Here is a 12,798-nt window from a genome sequence, read left to right as displayed (position 1 = left end):
TTAGCAATAAAAACCAGAACTTTGGCATAATAGAGATCTGTGATGCAATTCAGAAACACTTCGTTATCTCAGTGTTCATCTGCTGGAAACATAAGGTATTCCTTTAGTGTGCTTTAATGGGTACTTATATTTATTGTATGCTCATTTTACCGTTACTTCAGGAAACATCTTAGGAAAAAATATGGAACTTGCAAGGAACTGCACAGTTAGTCCAATAAAAGCAAATTCCACTACCCTTTGAAATTCTACCTGCAGCTTGCTTTCATCTGCTAAGAGTAATAGCTATCACTGCCAACAATCTTTGAACAAAACCATTTTGTGATTTCTTTTTTGTACATATCCTTGATTTAGCAAGAAAGATGGGCAACATCTGTGGCAACTTCCATGGAGTACTTTTTCAGAAGAGATGTGAACTTCGATCTCCTCGGGCTTCTGAAAACCAGGTTTTCTGTTTCATGGAAGAGTACCCTCACCTTGTTTCAGATTGTTTCAGCCAGTTTCTTAAACTCTTCTGATGGATTTTAGCAAGTCATGACAATTTTAAACCAGCTCTTTGGTCTGACCCTATCTTTCCCATTCCCCCTTTTCAATCACAGCATGTATCCTTACCCTCTGTTGTTTCTGTCAGCAGTTTAAAGACATCTGATTACAATAGATTTTTCAACATGTTTTGAGGAGCAGAAAGATTCCTTAAGGCTTTATTGGCATCATGCTATATCTTCTGTACTGTAGTAGAAGATTAACTCTCACATCAGTTTCCCTAACACTGTTGCAGCTGTGGATTTTCAGCCACAAATCTAGTTCCTCAGATGAAGATGAGCTGTTATAACCTTGGCCTTATCTGATGAAGAAAGAGATCACCTCTGTATTGTTTATGTCAGAGCAGAAGACCCTGTGCCCCTGAGACAGAGTTTTTTCTGGAAACTTTCCTGGCTACCTCATACAGTACCTACAGCATTCCATTACCACGTGGATATACAGTAACCAATGCAAGGGAGATTCTAGGTTCTCTTTACAAACACTTCGAAGAAAAAAAAAAACACCAAAATACCTAATTTGTGTCCTTTAATTTTCCAATATATTAGACATCTATTTCATTTGAAGAACAAGGTTTTTAGTTTCTCAGCACAGGGGAAAACACAAACTGGAAGTATACAGCTACTTGCATTGGTAGCAACTTAAAACACATACAAAGAACAGATTAAAGCAAAGGAAACTATTAAAAAAAACCAAACCCAAGCCTCTTGCTAAATAGCAGAAGCTCTCATAGATGTGCCTGCAAGAGAGTCTCAGTCATTAAATAAAGCTGGAGCATGTATCAGGCTAGTTCACTGCCAGCTTACAAACTTTTATGTTTTAAAATCTATTACTTGCATTCTTGACAGCAGTTTATCTAAGTACTTTGCATTAGTAAGACTATAAATGTGATATTAAAGTATGCTAGTCTTAAGTTTTATCACAAGGACAGAGGTAGTTTTCACAAGCACACACATTTTTTGCCCCTCCATTTTCTCTATTTGTGATATGGAAATGAAAAAACAGCTTGTTGAAAGCAATGAATAGCTGAATTCAAGCACGATTCCTTTCTGGAACCTCCATAACAATACAACCAACAGGGGGCTGTCTGGCTACACGATGTTATTGCATCTGCAGTGAAATCCTTTTTCTGATCGTACCACCTACTATCCACAGACGCTTCCTAAAATTGGTTGTCACACAGACCATTTAACAGATTTCATACCTGCAAAACATTAGAGCTCTTGTCCATCTTTGTCTCATATTACTGAAAATTTCTTATTTTTGAGTCAGAAGTTCCATTATACATAGATGGATAATATAGTTTTAACATATTTTTTGATGTGTCTAAAAAAACAGATACTGCTTGTTGGAAAAGATAGACACTTTCACATTGTCTTCATGACAGGAAAGGTGTGTCACAGCTGTTTAGCTATAAAGCTATATATATATATATATATGTATATATCTTCTTATAGCTAAGAAGCTATATATATCTATATAAGCATTTTTGTGTTGGTTTCACATGTAGATACCAATCTTCTGCAGAAGAGAGAGATGAAGGTGTCTTTAGACTCTTTAATACTGATTTAAAGAGCAGATAGGCAAAGCCTCTCTCTAGGAGTACGAAGAAAGGAAGAATAAGGCCCTGAGTATGCCTTATAGTGATTTAAGCAATTAACTTTAAATTAACTTTAAAGCTGGATTGCCATTCTTGAGAGTGGAGGGTGCTTTTCTTGGTGCCAGCACTGTTGCTCACACAGCAAACACATTCAGCTGGCTGAGCTTACCAAAAACTAACCTAAAGTTATTTAGTGAAACCACCATGGAAATATCAGAGGCAGGCTCATGTTGAAGGTAACAGGAAGGCTCTCAATCCCAAAACTTGTCTGGCTCGAGAATCACAGGACTGTAGAACCATAGTCATATATTATTGTTGACTATTCTAACTGGTCCAATAATGTGACCCCTGAAGCTTTTAATTTGCCTTTCTTTCAATAAAAGATTAAAATGTATACATCTGAGGTTTTGTATGCTATAATTTATGCCTTATATACTTTAAATTTTGTAATACTTAAAGTTTTTCTGTGTATTTGTTGAGAAATTCCAAAATATTTTACTTTTAAAACCACTTGAAAGTGTATAAGCTGTATAAAGTTCCTTTATAGGTAATAAAGCCACTGCTTGCCCTGCAGAAACATAGGGAAATGTGAACCTTTCTATCCATGTCTGTCTCCTATGGCTATAAACAACAGAAAAGAACAATATGGATATATTGTTCCCATCTCTCAACAGAAACTAAGTCAGCCTTTAGCTACTCAGCACTGTATACTTTAGATGGAAGATACAAACTGGATAAATGCTGCTATAATTAATTTTTTAATTTCAGAACTTTCAAACATAAGGTTCAAATTTTACATTAAGAGACAGAAGCAATATTAGATAAATTCAAATTTGATTTATTAACAAATACAGAGCTATTATAAGTGAATAAAATGTGGAAAAAAACTGCACCTGAAAGCCATTAAATAAATTCTAACAGAAATAAACTATGTAGTGAAAAATACACCAAACATTATTATCCCCCTCACAGAAAGATGAGCATTGTCACTCGTGCTACTGCATTTTTTCCATAATTCTTTCTTATTTCTCTTTATAGGTAAACATTTTATTCTGATACACGCAACTTCCACCTTAGAAAGGAGATTCACATATATCTCAGACATAGTGTTTTCCTTCAAATACATTTTAAACTTTTTGTTTACTTGTTTCTTACATGAAGAATTGCTGCTCAGCTTCAAGTTACACTGTGGTAAAATAGCAGCTCACCACTTTGGATATATTTCTATAATTTCTTGTGATTTCTGTGACAGGCTGTGATGAAGAAGATAAAGGAAGTCTAAACATTTCAAATTTCCATCATTACTGTTAGTATTGCTACCTGTCTAGGACAGACTTCCCTCAATACTTAACAAGATACCATGACTAAGGGAAAAGCTGAAACATTTTCAGATCTCTGTATCCAAACACTCAGTACAGGCCACTCTCACTCAGCAAAGTGTGCCATGTGCAGTACCAAGAAAACTGCTTTTGAAATTTGAAGAACAATGGCCTGTAGAAGTGCTAAATACACAGGTCTAAGTCACTTTACATTTTCAACAATGCACTGCTTACCACTGTACAACTAGTTCATTCTTTCTGCAAAATAGGTCTTCACAGGTAAATTTATTGTCAAACATGATGAAGCTGAAACATGAACATTACCTTCAGTGTATAGAATATTTTACAGAATATTGAAGATGTTACTTTTGAAATGACATTCAAAAATGGTACAAGTATTTAATAATAAGAGTTACATTTGCAAAATGAATCAGTGACAAGAGGACAAAAATCAGAGTATTTTGGAGTTCACAGGACTGCACAAATGGACCATGAATAAACAACATGGAAACTCTGCTTCTCAACTTGAGCTGGCAACAAGAAAAGTTGATTGCAGATCTTGTCTTTAAAAGATGCACAATACTCACCAATTCCTCCAAAATCAGAATTGAAGAATGCCATAGAAAATTCCATAAGGAAATGTACTCTAGTACAGCTCCTAAAGTGTTTTGTTTTTTTAAACAACCAAACCCCAACAGCCCTTCAGCTAAGTTTCTATTATCCCTATTTTAAATATGACATGGAGGTGTAGAAACTATCATAGTATGCCACAGTTTGAGGTATGCTTTAACAAGATAGGAGGCTGTTGGGAGACATAACATTACAGAATATTTTAATTCAAATGACAACTCCCAAGAAACTCACCTACAAATGTAAACTGCCAGTGTTTCCTTCAGACATAAGAGTCTTAAGTTAGACACCTCTAAATTAAAGAGGAATACAAATATTACAGAAGCCAAGGCCCAGTAACTTGTTTAGCACCATATAAGAATAAAGGCAGAAAAAACAAACACCTCATCCAATTCTTAGGAATTCTCACTTGACGTGACCACAAAGGCATGGTTTCCTCTACTTGTAGCAGTTATTCCAATGCCTACAGAATTTTCTACTAATCTGCAGCACCTATAGCAGCATTAAGCTTCTTGCTGGCACTGCCCAAAAACATCTTCCCTGGCCCAGCACCCACACCCGGCCAGTCCTATCATTAGGTTGAATATTCTGTGTGATCACAAAGATTGCTTCATAGTACACTGACACAAGGGGGCAAATGAAGATTGCAGAATCTTAAAGTAGGAGTTACCTAACCTCTTACCTTTTCATTTTGTGATCTTCATGTTCTTTTTACAGTTATCAGGTTGTGTTTTGTTTATTTTCCCCACAAAAACATTTCCCCCTTGGAATTTTAATTCCCCTTATTAGTTGAAGTATTTTATTTACTTCCACAAAGATGATGAGAGAACTGAACAATCTTTCACATGAAGAAAGGCCGAGAGAGCTGAGACTCCAGCCTGGAGAAGAAAAAGTTTGTGTTTGTGTGATCTTATCAAAGTTTCTAAACACCTGCTGATGGAGGAAAGGGACAGTAAAGAAGACATAGGCAGGTTCTTCTCTGTTGTGTCCAGTGATAGGACAGAAGGCAACAGGTACAAAATGAACTGCATGAAATTCTGTCTCAACAGGACAGGTTGCAGAGTCTCCATCCTTGAAGATATTCAAAAGTTGACTGGACACAGCCCTAAAGAAGCTGCTCTGCCCGACCCTGCTTGAACTAGATGATCTCCAGAGGTCCTTTCCTACCTTAACTACTCTGTTATTTTGAGATTCCTTTTCAGGACCAAAATCCACAAAGTAGTAGCTGAGGGTACTAATAATCTTGCTCTTTTCTATGTGGAATATGATGAGGGGAATGAAATTGACAGTCATTTTGCAGATGACAGCAAAAGCTACTACTTAACAGTCTACATTCCCTTCTGGATCTCAAGTGCAGAATACCCCAGTGAATGTTAGGAATGACCTGAAGTGTGCGAGCCCTTTCCCCCAAGCCTGACTTGTTCTCTTTGCTTCAAGCCAGATCCCTTCTGTCAGGCTGCTGCTTCTTCCAATTTCAAGAAACAAACCCCAAATCTTTGCCTAAACTACTTCAATCCTTCAGATTTTCCAGTTTATCAGATCTGTCTTTCCCCTATTAGTTCTCAGCTCAAATCTTTCAATATCAGATTTTCAGACATGCTCCTCTCACTAGACATCTTCACACCTATATAGCTACTAGTCTCAGTTTATTTTCAAGTAGGCCTTCATTTTCTTTCTCTTTTATGTGAATTAGGCATCTTTTTCCTGTGCAGTTCCTAAGCCTAGCAGAAAATAAGCACCTGAACCAAAAACAGTGAGCCTTCCTTTCTCACATCAGGCACAATCCTTAGGATCCCAGAGTTGCAAGGCAGAGGGGGTTTGATTTGGTCACAGCCTATGGCACCATCCATGCAGGCAAACCTCTGGAAAATATAACTGCTAATATTATTTAAGTCACCTGTGAACCATGCGAGAAATACAACATCTTTTCCAAAAGTTTAGGATCCAAATAATTTGAGTAGGCCTTCATAAGCACTTCAAGCCATTTTCTCAATCTTGACAGGAACTTTGGTTCCTCAGTTGTACCCTGGTTCTGCAAGTGCTCAAACTGTGTTTTCGTCCTGTCACTGAACTGTTCGAAGTTGCTAGGGCCAACAGACAAGGTGGTCCAACCTTCGTCCTTCTGTTTCTTCCCATTCCCTGCCATCTCCTGCTTTGTGCCAGTGATACAGGTTTGCATGGTGAACCAGAAGGAAGCAGTCTGTTCCTTTAAAGGCCTACGTGGGCACAATGAAGTAGTCAGGAACACACGGTTTGGCCACTGGACTTTGACAAAGCCATGCAAATAGACTTGTTGCATGCTTTCAAGTCTTTCTGATCAGCTCCTTAGATTCATATCTACTCATACAAGTCCCTGGGAAAAATCCTGGATATATTAAAATACCAGATCTACAAGTGCAACAGGATGGATGGCCCCCTGCAAGCAGAAGTCTGCAGTGGGCTGACAAAAATCAGTGATCTTTAAAGGACGTGGCATAGTAGAAGAATAACATCTTTTTCTTTTATAACTCACAGAATCTGGTCTAGCCAAGCAATTCTAAGATTTCAAATGGCTGAAATGTATGTGCAGGTCTTCAATGTTAAGCAGTTAAAGATAAGCAAATATAACATAGTGCTACTTCAAGAAATTCAGTGAGAAAGCTATTCACCTTTGAGTCAGATAGCATATTTTTTCTAAATAATCAACCTCAGTTTGGTCATGTATCTTAAGAGAGCTGTAATAGGTAAAGGTACACATGGAAGTGTTCTTTATGAAAAGACGTAGGCTATCTAATTATGCATAGGTTTGCTGCTGAGAACTGCTCAGGTCTGAACTAAGTTGGAAATTTTAGCCATCAGTAGTTTCAACAGTTCAAATCCGTAGCAGTAGCAAACAAGAAAAGCGTAATTTTTAGCAGCACATACACCAGGCTGAAATTCTATACAGTCAAATAATGCAAATTTATGAATTATAAAAACTTGGATTCATATTCATCTACATCATGTTTCTACCTGTGCAACTGCACCAGTAGCAGGCTTGTGAAGGCTGAAGTGAAAACAAATCCCCAGTGCAGATAAGCTTTTTTCCTCCTTTTAAAACATCTATATGATATATAAACTTGACTCTGTGAGCATTTAATTGAAGAAGGTATGTGTATTTTAAATGGTAAAATACAACAGGGCTAATAAAATTAGATTAGCAAGTGATACTGAGTCATGATAGTGAAGAAAATAAAATCTTAAAAGGAAACACACTTTCAGATCTGTATCTAAAATTAGTGACATTTACATAACCATTAGTCTACATTTGACTCACCACACAGTTCTTGCATGCAGCTTTTAAAAGGAAAGGAGCCCAAGTAATTTCCATTCTCACTGCAGCGATTTCAATCATCTCAATGAAAGATTCTCCTGCAAGAGAAAAATCTTAGTGGAAGATGAGAAAAAAAATTAGTAAATTCACAGTCAGATCCACAGTTTAAACTTCTAACCATAAAACAGTTATGGATCTATAGTCAAGTAGTTTAAGAAATGAAGTGTTTAATAGGTTTTGTTAAAAAATTTGTAAGACAATTTTGCTTTGTGAGTTCTCTTTGCTAAAAGCATGATCAAAAATTTCCCAGTTCCATTCATTTAGAAAATGCTGTAAAAATGAATAACCAGTTTTAAGAGTTTTAATAAAGAAATACTGACAATTAAAGTAACATAATTTTTATAGTTTTAAAAAATATAAACAAACACACTTACCAAAGCATTGTTAGACAGGTGTAGCTTGAGATGGCTTCTTTAAAAAGCTTAGTTTTCAGGTAAACCAACACAAAGTTATATATGTCTATCCTATATTTACCATCATACACTATGAAGTTCTAAATATTGTTTCTGAATAGATGAAAATACAAACAAAAGCCAAGAAAACGTTTATAAACAGACAATATACAAATTTGTGGCAACAAAAAGGCGAAGGAAATACACAAAATGTCCTTTTCCATGACTCCCGTGCAGAAGTGGAAAGCCTTACTTCAGCAGCACAGTTAATACTGGAGATATTTACAGTCTTAACACCAATATTTACGTGCTGCTAAAGTATGACAGACATCAGCATCACAAGATTGACTAATTCATAAGTGGTATGTCTCTTCAGGGTGATGAAATCCTTGTATTTTTGAGGCAGCACAATATGGCCTGCACCTTTTCAAAACCCACAAACCATTATGTGCTGCTACGTTATGCCAAGGTGTCTACCATGCTTCAAGGAAATAGAAACATACACTGAGAGCTTAATGCAGAATTTTCTTACTGAATGTTAGCTTTCATGTAGTAACATCAGTTGTATTAATAAACTACAAAATGTTTATAAAACATCTGTCCATTGCCAAGCTGACTGTTTATTTACAGTGCTCTAGACTTTATTGTCAACTGTGCATAAAACCTTAATGGGACATGAACCAGTAACTGGACAAATTGTGTCTGATTAGAGGAACTAAAGATTATACAGATGTTTACTTCAAAAGAAAACAAAAAAGTCTGGGTTATTTTCTAATCTAACTTTTGGTCATCTGGAGATTGATGTGAAAAAAAACCCCCAACAACTTTCATATATAACAGAATAAGAGCCAAACTCAAAATAAGCTTCTATCAACTACTACATCAGTCCTCAAGACCTTTGTTACCTCTGCAGCTTACTCTCACTGCAATTTTTGGACAGACAGATTTACAAGTGCTTCTTAATTAATTTCAAGGGAAAGATTTAAAAAAATCCACAACAGATTGTTAGCAAGAATAGTAACTTATCTCTTATTAGGAGTAGGGGTTCATTGGCCCCCAGCCTAGAATGACCATGCTACTTTTACTTGAAGAAGTAGGCAAGAGACTTGGAGTTCACATGCCTGCCAGGTATCATTTTCTTAGACTAAAGTATGCCAGAGATTTAAGGGTGTGCAGTACTTTTACTAGTTCCCTAGATAACATGAATTATGCTTTCTTTAAAGTTTTTATACCAAACTATTAAGACAAAAGCTACTTACACAGCATGGACCCAAGCACTCCACTTCATTACAATAAGCCTTCTAGTCAGTTCACGATAAACAACTTCTGCAAACTAACAGGGCTATCTGTAAGCACAAAAAAAAAGGTTTGGCAGGCCACATGGGGAAAAGATTAGTGAGTTTTTCTTTTTTTCCTATTTTTGCTCCTGCAATAATAAAGCAGGATAATATCTGTTAGAATTCTGAGTGCATGGCCACAACCATGCCAATTAAAGTGAAATTGCCAGTGTAAACCTATAGGTAGCTGTAGCAACACTGTTTTTATATAGCTATCCAGGTAGGAATGCTAACTTTAGGAACTGTATCAAAGAGCCATTTCCAGTGTATTTTATACACGTGCAGCTATATTTATAGTTACACTACCCTCCCTCCGGCTTACTACCTGTTTGATATTTAAATCAGACAGCTAAAGTAGGCAAACTAGATTGAATTAAGGCCCAACTTACCCAGTACCATGGCAAATTAAAACTTGTGTGCAAAGTCAAAATAAACCTAACTGTAAATGCTGTGACAGTCAGTGTCCCCCTGATGGAACTGTGCTAGGCACAAGCCAAGAGAAGAAAAGGTAAAGACAAAATCTCCACCACATATAGATAATTTGGAAAGTAACGATAGATGTGAGCAAAAGTGCTAGCCAGTAGTAAGAGATTTATTTCAACTGTCATGGGAAAAGAATATGAAAAATGTCCCCCAGCAAGAGAAAATGCTGCTTTGTACTTGTAGATTTACCTTAAAAGATCGAAAGAAAATTATTTAAATGAGACAGCTGCAACATTCAATACCTTTGGAAGTACATTTCTCATTTGTACATTCAAGCCAAATTCTTCATTTGTAAACTGTGTGTTTAACTAGATGCTGTTTTCTTTCAATTGCCTATTTGTTTTCAGCTTCTAGCTTAAGCATGGAGAGCGTTTTTCTGTTGCATGAGTAAATCCCTCTAAAATTAAACTGTACACACCATGAAATGAAGACTTGGCAGAACTATTATGGTATTTTCTACAGTAAGTACATTAGTAAGAAAACTTGCAGGTAATTCCACCCACCCATACAAAATGTGAATAAAAACCTTACATGAATTACAGGATTCTAGGTTGGGGTTTTTTTTTTATGATTTTGAGGGGTGGGTTTTGTTTTCTTTTTTTAAACTTTACTACAAAATGCCCCCAAACAAACCAACCAACCAAGTAAAAATCCAACACAACACGACTATATGTTTTCTACACTGCTATTAAAATATACTTTATCTGTAAGGAGAATAAGAAAATTTTCACATAAAATTGAAGGCCGTGTATGTGAGAAAAGGGGATGAGGAACACAAAAAGAATGAAAAGAAGTCTAAGATAAGAAGTATACTAACAGCTAAGCCAGAAATCTACTGCAATTCAGGAGCATCTGCACAAAGCTTTGTACCTCTATGCTTTGATCATAAAGCTAATATAGTCGTGCTATTGAGAGTGCTTCTCCTACCTCCATCCTTGTGTCTTAAGAAGATCTTGATGAAAGCTGGGAATCATGTATGCAGGCAGAACTGTTAGATTCTTCCGAACCCCTGAAAGCAAAAGCTCTGCTGAAGATGCACAACAGAAATTCCATAGGAGCAGGCTCTCCACACATACACAGAAGTCAGGAATGCTGTTCGAAAAAACAACTGAAACTGTTAAAAAAAAAAAAAGAAAAAAGAAAAAAAGAGGACCAAAAAAAGGTGTGTGCGCATGTTTGTGCTTTTTTTAACAACTGGAGTGTTCCCAAGGAAGGAGCTTTTCCTTGATTTCAGTGTTTCTTATTTGATTTATCAAAGACCAAGCCCAACATAAAATATAATTTTCAGGTTTTGTTGTTTATAGTTAAGAGCTTATGACAACACCAAGCCAAACTCAATCTCTTTCTGACACTATGAAAACCAGCTACAAGTGAATTTCTGGCTACTGTAACTACTAATAAGCTCTTCAAACAATACTATAACTACCAATAAACTTCTTAAATCTCTGTGTAACATATTGTATCCAAAAAGCTACCACTAGGCCTGCAATCTGACAGACAGGTCAGTTATTTGGAGTGAAACATATAAAGGCCTTTGTATTAAATACTTTATGTTGTCTTAAATGCCCAAGAACATGATATAAGACTAAAAATTTACCTCATGCCTTTTGCTTATACAATAAAAACACTCTCCTGATACTTCTCGGCCAAAACATTTTCCTCACTGATAGAGTTAAACACCATTTGCATACAACCATATTCCATTGCTTTTGTTACTTACTCATTAATGCAAAGCAACACAGATCCACTATGAAAGCAAAGCTATTGCTTCACTGTTTGTTGTGACCCTTTCTCAACCTTATTTCAGTTTAAAATTAGAAATCTGAACATGAAAGACTCCTGGTGTTCCACAGTCTAAAGCATTATATTATTTGTCCAGCAGTGCTACTCTCCTCCATAACACTGACAATAGAAATTACATTTCCATATCTCAGTTTTCCCAGTTTAGCAAAGTTTAAACTAGAAATGAGACAGGGTTTACACTGAGATGGCACAGCATGAAGTAGAGCATCTTTGACAAGTGTGTCCTGCTCTATGCGTTCCATGCAGAGAGTATGTTACTCATGTTAGACAGCACATTTTGCAGTGTAGCTTTTTGGACAACTGCTGGTGAATTTGCCAAGCTTTCCTCTCACAGTTCAGTGAGACTAATACACCACTCAATATGAATAAACACACAGACAGTGTGACTCTTGCTGGAAATGCTTTTGATTTTTTATTAAAGTAATCTGGGCAAAAGACAGAAATCTCACTCTTCATTATCAAGAAATCTGAACACTTCCATTCTCTAACTTTAAGTCTAAGATCTGAAAGTGTATGTAGCTGTATCTTTCTAATACACTGTTTACACCCCTCTCTCCCAGTTTAAATAATAGTTTCATTTTATTTTTGTCATATGCTTACTCAACACTGCAATATTTATACTGCAAACACAGTAGAATTTACAACTCTTGCTCATTCTTAAAAGTTAGATTTAGAACTATATCCTTTTAATCCTGCCTTCTTGTTGTTTTGTTAAGGAACCATCTTTTCTCCCTAATTCGTAGTGTTAGCAGCCTTCAACGTAATATGCATGTATTTTTTAAAAGGAGAAAAAAGATTCAACAGAAATATTTCAAAACATTACTTTAAAGATATCAGTGTACTTTTGGCTACTATTACCTTATTATTTGCTTCAGGCATATTCAGTTAATTCACTCAACTCAGTTGAGGTTACTTTGTGGTCAGATGAAGAAGAATTAAGAGAATACACCTTGACTGCTCCTCTCTTGAAGTAACAGTTGCATTCATGTTTAAGACTGCAGTTCTAAAAAAAAGAAATAAATTCTTTGCTAGGGTTGCATGTGGGGTTTTTTTGGTTGCTGTTTGTTGGTGTTTTTTTGTTTGTTTGTTTGTTTGTTTTTTAATTAGGTGACAGTACTCCAGCAATAAATTTGCCTCACTTCATCTCAAAAAGGAACAGTCATTCAGGACCAAACTTATACACTCTCTATAACTTCTACCAAGTAGTTGAATATTTCTAAGAATATTACAAAGTTTTATTTAAAAAAATCACAGTTAATGCTTTAGATAATCTTCTGAACACAAAGATACATATTTGAACAAAGATAGCTAGCACTGATCTAGAGTTTTGTTAGTATAAACTAAG

The 12,798-nt window shown here is 36.0% G+C and overlaps 1 long non-coding RNA gene across 10 annotated transcripts in view; it reads right to left on the bottom strand.

The window, feature by feature from the left end:
* LOC127467404 (uncharacterized) overlaps window positions 1–12,798 on the bottom strand; it is an 89,761-nt gene that overhangs the window by 9,943 nt on the left and 67,020 nt on the right. For 6 of the 10 annotated variants that reach the window (XR_007903110.1, XR_007903107.1, XR_007903116.1 and 3 more), the window contains 5 exons: window positions 12,312–12,456; window positions 10,578–10,764; window positions 9,090–9,176; window positions 7,382–7,476; window positions 1,764–6,302 (listed from right to left, as the gene is read on the bottom strand). This is a non-coding gene — a long non-coding RNA (uncharacterized LOC127467404). Of the gene's footprint in view, window positions 1–1,471; window positions 1,742–1,763; window positions 6,303–7,381; window positions 7,492–9,089; window positions 9,177–10,577; window positions 10,765–12,311; window positions 12,457–12,798 lie in introns of those variants that run through there. The other 4 variants (XR_007903113.1, XR_007903109.1, XR_007903108.1 and 1 more) reach the window with 4 other exon arrangements.

The sequence above is a fragment of the Manacus candei genome, unplaced genomic scaffold (genome assembly GCF_025592945.1).
Source record: "Manacus candei isolate 608988 ecotype Guabito, Panama unplaced genomic scaffold, ASM2559294v1 h1tg000014l, whole genome shotgun sequence".
NCBI lineage: Eukaryota > Metazoa > Chordata > Aves > Passeriformes > Pipridae > Manacus > Manacus candei.
This window is presented reverse-complemented; position numbering and strand designations above follow the sequence as displayed.